This window comes from Myxine glutinosa, chromosome 12, assembly GCF_964187855.1.
Source record: "Myxine glutinosa chromosome 12, kmMyxGlut1.1, whole genome shotgun sequence".
Classification (NCBI taxonomy): domain Eukaryota; kingdom Metazoa; phylum Chordata; class Myxini; order Myxiniformes; family Myxinidae; genus Myxine; species Myxine glutinosa.
The window spans coordinates 58,348,112-58,360,535 of NC_136272.1; the positions used below are offsets into that span (position 1 = coordinate 58,348,112).

The window sequence follows — 12,424 nt, forward strand, 5'->3', positions numbered from 1 at the left end:
CTCAATTCGCTGCTATAGTGAAAATGTGCTCCGTGCTCTGTTTGAACAGGAGGGGCGGGGTCGCCAGGGAGAGGCAAGCCCGGGGCGCGCCAGGAAGGGCGGGGCTGTGCAGCCCCATGCCCAAATAAGGAAACAAGCCCGTGGCTCGCCACGAGGAGCGTGCCGTCGGCGCGATGCCCAAATAAGGAGACAAGCCCGTGGGATTACCATACAAGGTCACGAAACAGAGCACGGGGGAGAGGGCGGTACCGAAAGCGTGGAGGGCGTGTCAGTCCCGCGCTGGAGCAGAGAAGTGAGAGGGAGAGAAAGGCTGAGCTGAGCTGCGTGGAGAGACCCGCGCTGGAAGGGAAGTGAGAGGAAGAAAAATACGAGCTGAGCTGCGTGGAGAGGGACACGACAAAAGAAAGGGTCCAAGAGAAAGCCGAGGAGCTTTTACGAAACAAGCTACATGAGAGATACAACAGAGGAGTGCAGCCCCGTTTCAACCAGCCGCGTGAAGCCCTGACGGTGTGCGCTGTAAAGCGGAATACAAGGAGCTGCCGGCCATGCTGAGCAGACAACATGACGTCATCGCCATGCATGTCCGCATGTCATTAGGTTGGAGAACCAGATTACAGATACCATTATTAGTAACTCCCAACCGCAACCAGGTCGACTCCATATGATGAGTGGATACCAGAGATAACGTTACCGTGTGGCAGGCGGTGCTTATCGCTCCCAGCAAGGTGCAGCAGCAGCTGTATGGGACACCTTGCTGGCGGTTCTCCACTGATGATATGAAGGTCGCATAGTGACTGATATAAAAACCGAAAGGTTGACAAAGTTACAAGTGTATGGAAGCCTCACTGCGTTGCCCTGATGAAGCCCCAACAAGGGCGAAACCAGGTCGGTAACTGTGAGTTTTGCATGCACTTGTGACAGTATCTGAATTTATAATCCGTAATGACGCTGTGGAAGTGTAACTCAGTGTAACTTATTAATTGGCACTGGTAACTTATTAATTAACCTGGTAACAAAGCAGATACATTTTACATGCAAACTCTGTGAAAGACGAGTTTGTAAATGAGTCAGGAATGCGCCCGAACATGATAATCTCTTGTCCACCTGGTCACAGCCCCTGGCTGAAGCACCCCCCTATCGTTTGGTAAACGGAACTCACAACAGGAGAGGAGCGAGCTGATACCAGGACTTGGTACATGCATGACCTTGGGGCATTAGCGGAAAGGGGATTAACCTTCAGCGGACAGGGGATTAACTCCAGTTTGTCCAATATAAACGAGAGCAAACGTGGAGTCGAAGAGGACTTGCCACGATAACTCCTGCTCGACGGAGCGAACGAGCGCCCATCATCAGAACCTCTGCCCGACGGGAATGGCGGAGGAACATCAGCCGAACGAGAAGGACATTGGAAAAGAGTTAACCTGATCCATTATATTATGCGGTATTATTTGGTAAATGGAATGAAGTGAATAACCAGTTAATAAACCAGACCTTTTGTAAACCTGTGTCCGGTCATTGGAGTCCTGTGAGTCATCACACAAAATTCTTCTACAATTTGGAGGCACCGCTGACATCAACTGGACACAAACAAGTCTTTAAAAGGTAAGTGTGTCTTGTTTTTGGTCCAGTATGATTTACGAACTTGGGAATAGTTATGTGTATATACATGAAGGATTTGGTGTGTGGGACTTGTGATTGTCCATAGGTAAAATCAGGATGGAACGTTTTAAATGATTCTAATTATTCGTGGGCTTGCGAGTATATGTACAGTATACGCTGGGTATTAAAAGCCTTACTCTGGTCTGCAGGCAAGTCGGCTCATGAAGTGCACCATGAAGCGATTTGTTTGTCGGTTCGGTAAGGTCCGTACACGTGTACAATCGTGTACACCCGTTTTAAATAAATAATTTTTTTCAGTTTTCCCGCCATGCCTAAACCTCGTTCGATCAACAAATAAATTCATGACAGACAACCCCCCCTCATGCCGGTCCAGAATTATGATGAAAGATGGCGATTGGATAAAAATTGCATCAAATTTTGTCCAGGTCCATCACTAAGCCTTTGAGACATGCTTCACGGTTGAATAAAAAACCACCGTTTAGAGGCCATTTTTCCCCGCAAAGCGAGGGTTGGCCTTTTCGGGGACCGTGGTAGGTGTTGGTTTTTTGGTCCCCTTTTTGAAGCAATGTTTTGCGACCGGATGCCCTTCCTGATGCCAGCCCTTTTTGCCGCCTTCAACGACAAACAGGGAAGTTTCACGGTTGAATGAAAGACAATAATTAAGTGCTTTTGTGGGAAAGCAATGGCAGACCACCCAATGTCACCACTTTCATGAGCTCAGAGAAATAATAATTCCAAATTCCACTCTGATGGCTCAATGGAAATCGGCAGAAGAATGAAAATCAACAGACAATGGAACAGCTAGCGACGAGTGTTTGTGAGTAACAACCACTCTCTGGTCGAGGCTCATAGAAAAATTGATACTTATTGATTTGGCACGCTTACAATAGATATTAATGGCGAGGGTTGTGGTTGATTCGATTTTGCGAAATGAATATCCTTTGACCAAGTTAAATGGTAAAATAATGAAAATATATATAATTATTTACTCTTTGAAACTGGGTATAGTATAGAACTCTGGGTATAGTTCTCAAGTCACTCTGGATTGTGACTTGAAGAATGAATTGGAGTTGTAATGTAATGTAAGGATGCAAGGTAAAATTGAGTGATGGAATTATTGGGATTGCTATTAAATGAGAATTTTAATAGGATTTTCATGGGATTGTAATGGGATTTTAATGGGATAAATATAAAAGATATTTGTTTTTGTCAAGAAAAAAGTAACCATTAGCTGAGGAGTCACAGAGGCCAAACTTTAACCTTTGACAGCAGAGAAATTGTGTTCTGACAGCAAAAGACTTCCAAATAATATTTATGGCTGGATTGCTTCAAGAGAAAGGACATACTATTTATTTTAATATAAAATTGCTATGAGATGAAATTATATTTTCGGTGTTGGTGTGACAGTAATTACCTAGAAAAATATATCTGAAGACTTACGGACATAATTTAGGCAAAATATGGCAGAATAGTTGTTGATAGTTTAGGCACATATCAGAATGCTTGTTGATTTAAAATTTCAAAGTCAAATTTTTACACCTTCAAGTACTGATGAAATCTCCATTTTTCACATGTAGTTTTGTGGAAAAACGGATGAAGGTGAATAATTTAGGATTATTAGAAAATTTTTGATGGGTCTAACTGTGGAAAGTGTTATTAAATCATAGGTAGAGGTAACAAGGAAACTAGGTGTTACTAGGAAACGAAAGTATTCAGGTGTTACCAGGAAATAAAAGTAGACAGACAAGCAAAATAAGTATAAAGACGTTGACCAACCAAGATGTTGCATATCTTTGTTGATGTTCTGACGTTGTTTATTTCAATTATGGTCGGAATTATTGGGATTGCTATTAAATGAGAATTTTAATAGGATTTTAATGGGATTTTAATAGGATTTTAATGGGATTTTAATGAGATTTAATGGGATTTTAATGGGATAAATTGGGAACATTCAAATGTTGGGTTGTGCTAACGTTTCCACAACGTCGCTACAACGTTTCACTTTCGTTGTTGCAACGTTTTGCTCCAACGTTTTGGGAACATTCAAATGTTGTGTTTTGCTGACGTTTCCACAACGTTGCTACAACGTTTCACTTTCGTTGTTGCAACGTTTTGCTCCAACGTTTTGGGAACATTCAAATGTTGTGTTTTGCTGACGTTTCCACAACGTCGCTACAACGTTTCACTTTCGTTGTTGCAACGTTTTGCTCCAACGTTTTGGGAACATTCAAATGTTGTGTTTTGCTGACGTTTCCACAACGTCGCTACAACGTTTCACTTTCGTTGTTGCAACGTTTTGCTCCAACGTTTTGGGAACATTCAAATGTTGTGTTTTGCTGACGTTTCCACAACGTCGCTACAACGTTTCACTTTCGTTGTTGCAACGTTTTGCTCCAACGTTTTGGGAACATTCAAATGTTGGGTTGTGCTAACGTTTCCACAACGTCGCTACAACGTTTCACTTTCGTTGTTGCAACGTTTTGCTCCAACGTTTTGGGAACATTCAAATGTTGTGTTTTGCTGACGTTTCCACAACGTTGCTACAACGTTTCACTTTCGTTGTTGCAACGTTTTGCTCCAACGTTTTGGGAACATTCAAATGTTGTGTTTTGCTGACGTTTCCACAACGTCGCTACAACGTTTCACTTTCGTTGTTGCAACGTTTTGCTCCAACGTTTTGGGGACACTCAAATGTTAAGTAAATCGGATAAGAATTCACGAGTTATTTAATTATTAGCGATTAAGGAAGTACTTATTTAATTAATTACATTTCGTATTAAATTACAGTAATTACATTACAGTAATTACCTGAGGTAATTACAGTAATTACAGTTCCGGTAATTACAGTAATTACAGTAATCATTACAGTAATTGCAGTAATCTTATTACAGTAATTACATTACATTAACTCAGGCACCTTTTGAGTAAGGAAGCTGATATTTGGACATGACACTGACCGAGTGATGTGGCTGTCAAGGAAACTTTTGATTTATTGATTAATCATTTAATAAATTAACTCGTTGATTTATAAATGACTTATTTAATTAAAAGTCCTCAGAGATACATCTTCGGATGAGATACTTGCAGATTGGTTATGCTATGAGCCAATTGATTAAGGAAAATATTTTGTGATGGCCATATTGGCAATTTCGTGGCCATATTCGTGGCAACTCAGTTAGTGCCACTGCACCTTTAAAATGCATCCCTGCGTTCATTTTTCGATCGATTGAGTTGAAATTTTGAACAATCGGATCTGGACTGTCGTTGTTAACGACTCTAGCACGCACTCGTCCAATCAGGATGGAGCGGTATGGTCCCCGGATCATCACTGCCCGCAGTGTTAATTAGTTTTACTTTTTTCTCTTGGTCATATAATTTTGAAGACATGCATGTCATGATAGAGGAAATGTTTGTTCTGTTGAACGGAATAAATGTTGTTTATTTGTGTGGGTGTGTATTTCTTGTGTATTTTGGATATATTTTCACGACTAATTCCAGTTAACATCCTGCAAAATTTGCTCGTTTGCTGGCCGAGTCGAAATTGCGTTGAGTTCCTATGGCATGCGCCATTAAAAGCGCTGTGTAATGGTTGAGCTCCCTTTATTTCGTTTTGGTCATGCGGATGAGCAGACAAAGTGACGAATGCTGCGGCTGGAGCAGTAGAAGCGATGTTTTTTAATGGAAAGGATGTAATGAGTAATTAAAAGTGGGAGGGGGCAACACCACGCATACCTCTTTTAAGGTGTGTATAAACCCTGGAATAAACGTGGGAGGGGGCAACACCACGCATACCTCTTTTAAGGTGTGTATAAACCCTGGAATATTTCAGCAATCAATACAATGCTGAAACTATGTAAGTGAAGTTAATGAGTAATTTAATAAGTAATTTAATGAGTAATTTAATGAGTAATTTAACGAGTAATTTAATGAGTAATTTAATGAGTAATTTAATAAGTAATTTAATGAGTAATTTAATGAGTAATTTAATGAGTAATTTAATAAGTAATTTAATGAGTAATTTAATGAGTAATTTAATGAGTAATTTTAATAAGTAATTTAATGAGTAATTTAATGAGTAATTTAATAAGTAATTTAATAAGTAATTTAATGAGTAATTTAATGAGGAATTTAATGAGGAATAAACGTGGGAGGGGGCAACACCACGCATACCTCTTTTAAGGTGTGTATAAACCCTGGAATAAACGTGGGAGGGGGCAACACCACGCATACCTCTTTTAAGGTGTGTATAAACCCTGGAATATTTCAGCAATCAATACGATGCTGAAATGATGTGATTACTGTGTAAGATGGTCGACCTTGGGTTTGTTTGGGTTTGTTGTTTATTTTTGTGGGTGTGTATTTTTTGTGTATTTTGGATATATTTTCACGACTAATTCCAGTTAACATCCTGCAAAATTTGCTCGTTTTCTGGCCGAGTCGAAATTGCATTGAGGTCCTATGGCATGTGCCATTAAAAGCGCTGTGTAATGGTTGAGCTCCCTTTATTTCGTTTTGGTCATGCGGACGAGCAGACAAAATGACGAATGCTGCGGCTGGAGCAGTGAAAGCGATTTTTTGAATTGTTCAATGATTATTCGATATTGTTATGACTTATTGTCAATAGGTATACTAAGTGGCCATGAGGTAGCCTGTTGCTATGTACAGTTTTATTCTATTGTTGATTATACCACATAGCTGTGGTGATAAAGGAAATGTTCGTTTTAAATAGATGATTATGATATGACCATGACTATAAAATCATGATGATTATTATGAATGATATCATCTATCTATAATTCCAGTAATCTCTGTCTGTACGTTTGTACGTTTGTCTGTCTGTGACCGCTGTTTCTCGACAACCACGGGTCCGATATACTTTTAACTTGCCAGGTATATTGCTGGGGACCCGAGGATGTGCCTTTTCAAGGTTTCATATTAATCGGACAATTACTTACCGAGCTATGTCCAAAAAACGATTCAACCAATCAGAGAGCAGCGAACGATCGCGTGTGCCGAACGTGGCGGGCACACTCTGCCTCGGATGGCACATTTGAGAGCGTATTCATTTATTTCACGTTTGCAAACTATGTTGGCGTTAAACTATGTTTTACAACTAATAAAAACGAATTTGCGATTCATTCGCTTTCCTGCGCGTTTGTGCACGCGATGGCGATTTCTTTACCAAACTCCGGAAGCCGTTCGCTTTGGACCAAACCATTGCATGTAAATAGAGGGGGGGGATTGTCACCACTCGCAAGCCGTTCGCTTTGGACCAAACCATTTCATGTAAATAGAGGGGGGGGATATAATTTTAGATATAGATATAGTACGGGCATGCCCTAGTAGGGTTCAAATGCAGAATGATTGCATGAACTTGGGAAAGAACTTTCAAGCCCTATGGGATAAATTGGGCGTTACAAGTGATGGAGTTTCAAAATTTAGCATGATTGAAGGAATTTTAAAGTCTTATTTCAGGAGTTTTACGAAATTTAAATTGCCAAGAGATTTTGGGTACTATTAAAGGAAAAAATGATGAGATTTTTTTCCAATGAACTTTAATATCTGCCATCCATTTTGGCTGTCTCACGAATAAAGGATGAGTTGCCTTTAGTGGCTGCAAAGAAAATTTGTGGAGACCAGGCAAAATGGGGAAATATGTCAGATATAACCCTAGGACAGGACGGTGATTCATCAATTGACATGAGGTACGAACCAGAGGTGACGACCGATGAGAGTCGATCTCAGTCAATGGATGGACCTGTCCTGACATCATTGGGGAAAGGGCTTATGCAAGGAGTCATTCAAAATGATTAATTTGATTTATTGATGAATATTGATGAATTAATTGAAATTGAATAAATTTAACTGAATAAATTGAACTGAATAAATTGAATTGAATATATTGATTGTTTGATTGATGAAAATGCGGTCTCAAGAAAGAAGCTTTGATATCTTTGCGAGATATTATCAATGTGGAGACAACCTGGGAAAATTGAGCAAGGTGGTGAGTTTATATACAGATATATATGTGCGGTTACCATTGTGTGATTTCCCCGTCAAACAGAGCGGACACCTGAGGATTCACCCATTTCATACTGACCCTCCGGCTCATCTGCAAATACTGATCTGTGAGATTGGATTGTGCAAAAGCCACAGCTGAGGGAGATTCTCTGGAAATCACCGTGTGAACAGGTGGAGAGATCCTTCCTGGAGGTACGAGTGAAGCTTTAGAGGAACCTGGAACAAGCTACAACACATCCAACGCTACTTTGATAAAAGGCAGAATGGGAAATGGAGCCTGCAAGAATACACAAGGACAACCAGAAATTCCACAAAAAGGTACTTGTACACATCATATGTACGACCATTATGGTGCCGAAGCTATAAGGCAGGTCGAGAATTGGTATTTGTGGACAAAGGGACATGATGAGGAGTTTCCAAGAGATGGTACATTTGAGCGAAGTCGATTGGAAAGATTGGAACAAAGATTGAAAGCCAGGAAGAGACAGAATCTAACGGTAGACTGGCTTGCATTCCATCTTTGGGATGGTGAATCCAGACAACGGGAACAGCAAGAACGGATAACGGATCTAGAACTTAAAATAAAAAGGATACAGGATACAGTGGAGGAGACAAATGCACAACTGCCCTCGAAATTAGGAATGAAAGTGACAGTTGTCCCATCTGATTTCCAGTTGTCTCCCCAAAAAGGACGGTACAGAGAATTTTTTCGTGTTTCAGGAGATAACGAGAGATTGCAGTGGCAACTCAGGGAGGTGGAGATGCAGCCCAGCAATACAAGTGCACAGGTGCACAGATCAGATAACGACAGAAACCGGTGTTTCAAGTGTGGACGGATGGGACATTGGAAAAGAGGATGTCCGTATACCAAAAGGAAGACAAGTTAATAGGGTAAACCAAGATCAAGGGTACCAGTGCTGACCGATACCTCAGACAATGATTAGGCCTTCATTGCGACAAATCCCAAATGACGATTGGCCTCAACAAATTAGATTACTGGACAAACATGAATAACTGTCGATGATTCTTGGGTCTGAAAAGTTTTCGGAGCAAGAATTATTCATTTTTTCTTTTGCTTGTAAGCAAATTAGTAATTAATTGATCAAATGCCGAAATTGGATCTTTTATGTTGGGCACACAATTTTAAATTTACAAAGTTGGAACAATTGCTTTGCAAATTTTTGAAACCAAGTGACAAGAGTCACATGATGATCAGGTGGGAATTTCGGACTCGTGTTCCGCATGATTGATAGGTCAGTGGTCGACTGACATGCAAATGGGTGTGTAGTCAAATTTGGATAAATTATGGTGGGAACTGAAAGGGTAATTTCAATGTGACATCATAGGGGTTTTCTAAAAAATAAACTTTTTGGTCCATTTGCGTATTAGCATTTATAAAATTGAAGGACAAATTTTATGAAAATGAAATAAAACTGACACCCAACCTGATCTGTAAATAATGGTTCCAACGCAAACAAATATGCATAATGCATGCGTGTGTGTGTGTTTTGTGTATCAATGTTTGTGTTTGTTGTTTTTGTTTTTGTGTATCAATCTTACAAGATTGTTGACACCGACAGTGTGCCTTGTCTGAAAATAGATAGTTCCATGTGGATGGGATCGCATATCGAGAGAATTAGTAAAATAAAATAGAAATATAATTTGATTATGAACATTATCCTTTTTGTCAAGGGAGATGGAATATAAAAATTTGATTTGCTGAGTTATGAGCAGCCATTCATTGATAGTAAATTCATTGATAGTAAAAATTGGGAGTAATCTTGAGATTCCATTTTGATGGAATTTATATGAGAATCAAAGCTATTTATGGATATGAGCTTCATGGAAATGTGGGAGTACAAAATTGGCCAAATTTGGGAGAGGTCTTGCACTGACTTCCCAGAAGCTCTGCTCACGGATTTTATATATATAAACTTGAATTTTATCAGCATATAAATTGTGCTGCATGTATGGATGTGTATTAGGCATAGATGATATGGGAAAATAGTAAAGAAAATCTTACTGATTTGAACTATTGTGAGTTTTAAAACGGAATGCATTGTGCATCTTAAACCAAGGGGCAGCCATGAACGCGCTGTTACGTTATTTATACTCAGAACGCGCTGTTACGTGTACCTGCAACATATTTGTTAATCTCGCACACCTATATTGGCATACTGGTGTCAGTAGTACTCACTGGGTGCATAGAAATGGATGAGCAACAGTTAAGGGGGTGTAAAAAAACACTTACTTGGATATTTTCTACAAAAGTAGGGGTTTCAATAAGTGGTACCATACACATGGGATTCATCAAATTAAGTTTTGGAGTTCAAACAAAGTCACTGGTTAACAGATGGGAATGGATAGTAAATAAATTCTTCGATGCTGGGTAAATGAAGTGAGATATTACAAAGACTTATTAGAGCTATTGTTCTTCCTTGCAGCAGTGGGAGAAAATTTAGATCCAACATAATGAATCTATAAATGAATGTGATAGGGATAATATCCTCAATTTGTACTAATTATTTGATTGTGGGTAAAGGAATTAATTAATCGTAGTGGATTGTTAACAAGCAGCCTGAAATGTCCTGAGAGTGTGCATCCATGTAATCAGAAATCCCAGATTTGTTTTTACAAACAACATTTTGGTAGAGATCTTATGTGGACGAATACTTGCTTGGTAGATAAAAAACGGTACTGCATGTTGGCAGCCACTTCAGTGGCCATTTAGGCCGAACAAATAGGGAAAAACTGTAATTGAATATGTAATTTACAGATGAGTATTTGGGAAGTAAAAAGGGAATTTATTGATTTGGGAGACATTTTTCGAAGGTTTATTAAAGTGTTGCAATATGACATTTGGCAAGGAAAATTATTGGATGGGAAAATTAGATCTGTTTATAAAATGAGTTTGTTGACCCATTGAAGTTAATTCTTTGAATTGTTGTTTAATTAGCATTTTGAGTTCAAATTGGAAATAGTTTGGTAGAGCTTTGGTTAAAACCTTTGGTTGCAGTGTTTTGGAACAAATTGATAAACCGTAGGAGGTTGATAAGAATATAAACAAATATGGACCTAAAATAGAAAGATTGTTATGATGATATGAAAAAATACTGAGATTAAAAGATTAAATCAAGTGATGTTGCAAATGAAACAGTAGAATTAAGATAATGGCATAACGACAATGTTATGAGTTGTGTCAATTACAATATCAGTGAACTCATATCACCACGAGTGACACACTGTTAGGAAAAAGAGGGAAAAGAAAAAAGTGGAGAGGAATTATGGTAATAATACATTATGTTTAATTTGTTGGTTTGGACAAAATTGTTGTTGGGAATTAGGTATTCCCGTTTGTGATTGTAATCATATACAATGCTATTCTTAGTTTAGTAATAAAATACATACCTGATTGAATATTATTTGTGTGACGCATATAAATGAATATAACTTTTTGTGTTAAGGAAAAACAACAAATTGTTGAATGTGAAACTGTCGGAAGATATACATGATTATGCTGATTTCATGGTAAGATGTACCCTATCTGATTCAGTGTGTGCGGAAAGCAGATTCAGATGTGACTGAGCATAAGGATAAGACGAGATCACATTTTGGAGGGATTGCTAACGGAATTGGGAAGAAGTTCGAGAAAGAAAATTTGTGGCTAAAAAAATGAAGTTAATCGTGGCATACACCCTCTTTCTCAAAGAATGATGAAGACATTCTCCCGTGTAACTTGGAGATGAATGCTTACCTTCACCAAGGAAATTTATGTGACCATTTGCCTGGATCACACTGCAACATATGAAAGAAAGGCGATCACTTACTCTTGTTCGAAGGCTTCGAACATTCACCACATCAGAAGTTGCAGGACAACGACATTTTACCTGCAACCTCTGTGAAATGCGGGGACATATGTTATTACTTCACCAACGTCCGGGGAACCAGCATGGAGCTGCAAAAAACGGCTGTGCCCTTGTCACAACAGCTGTGCACGATTCTGCTGGTTGCTCCTGGTAAGGACCATGAATGACCTGAACACCATGGTCCCAACATCATTGTGGATGCATCCGGCATCCCTGTTCCACATCTTGCTGGCCAATCAACGTCACACCAATACTTGCTGCCCACTCACAATGAGGGAGGAGGCAAGTCGACTACAACTGGGTGAAGGCCGTGTTCAGGAATTACTATGGTTTACAGCAAAAAGTGGCAAGAATGCTACAAGGAGAGCAGGGTCAGTCTATGACTCCGCAATGTTACCACAACAGCGAAATCCTACACGAAGTAGTGCAGGAGCTATGAAGACATTAGGAGAAAATGTTTCATACCAGGATTCAAACACAAGTGATCAGCCCTTCCTTTCAAACAAAGTCAACATTTGTGTGGAGGCAAACGTTTTTTACCAGATGGTGCAGATGCTTTACAAAACTTGAAAATGAAGTGAAATTGTTGTATCTTGGTGATGGTGAAGTGTTGTTTTGAAAATATATTTGTGATGCAAATGCAATAGATTGAACGATATGGAAGGAGTCAATGACCAACGAAATGTTTTGTGATTCTTGCAGGATGACGGTGTATGCCCAAGGGAATTTGATTACCAAAGTGATTGATTATTTACTTATACTTGTAATGATGTTTACTTGTAGTGATTGATTATTTACTTATACTTGTAATGATGTTTACTTGTAGTGATTGATTGTTTACTTATATTGATGTTTAGATTAATGGTTAATATAAACAAAAAACAAAAAGATGAGGGAATTGTGGAAGTGTAACTCAG

The 12,424-nt window shown here is 39.1% G+C and overlaps 1 protein-coding gene across 2 annotated transcripts in view; it reads left to right on the top strand.

Annotated features, from left to right (window-relative positions):
* Positions 1–12,424, top strand: part of ACY1 (aminoacylase 1) — a 203,111-nt gene that overhangs the window by 93,510 nt on the left and 97,177 nt on the right. The window lies entirely within an intron of this gene.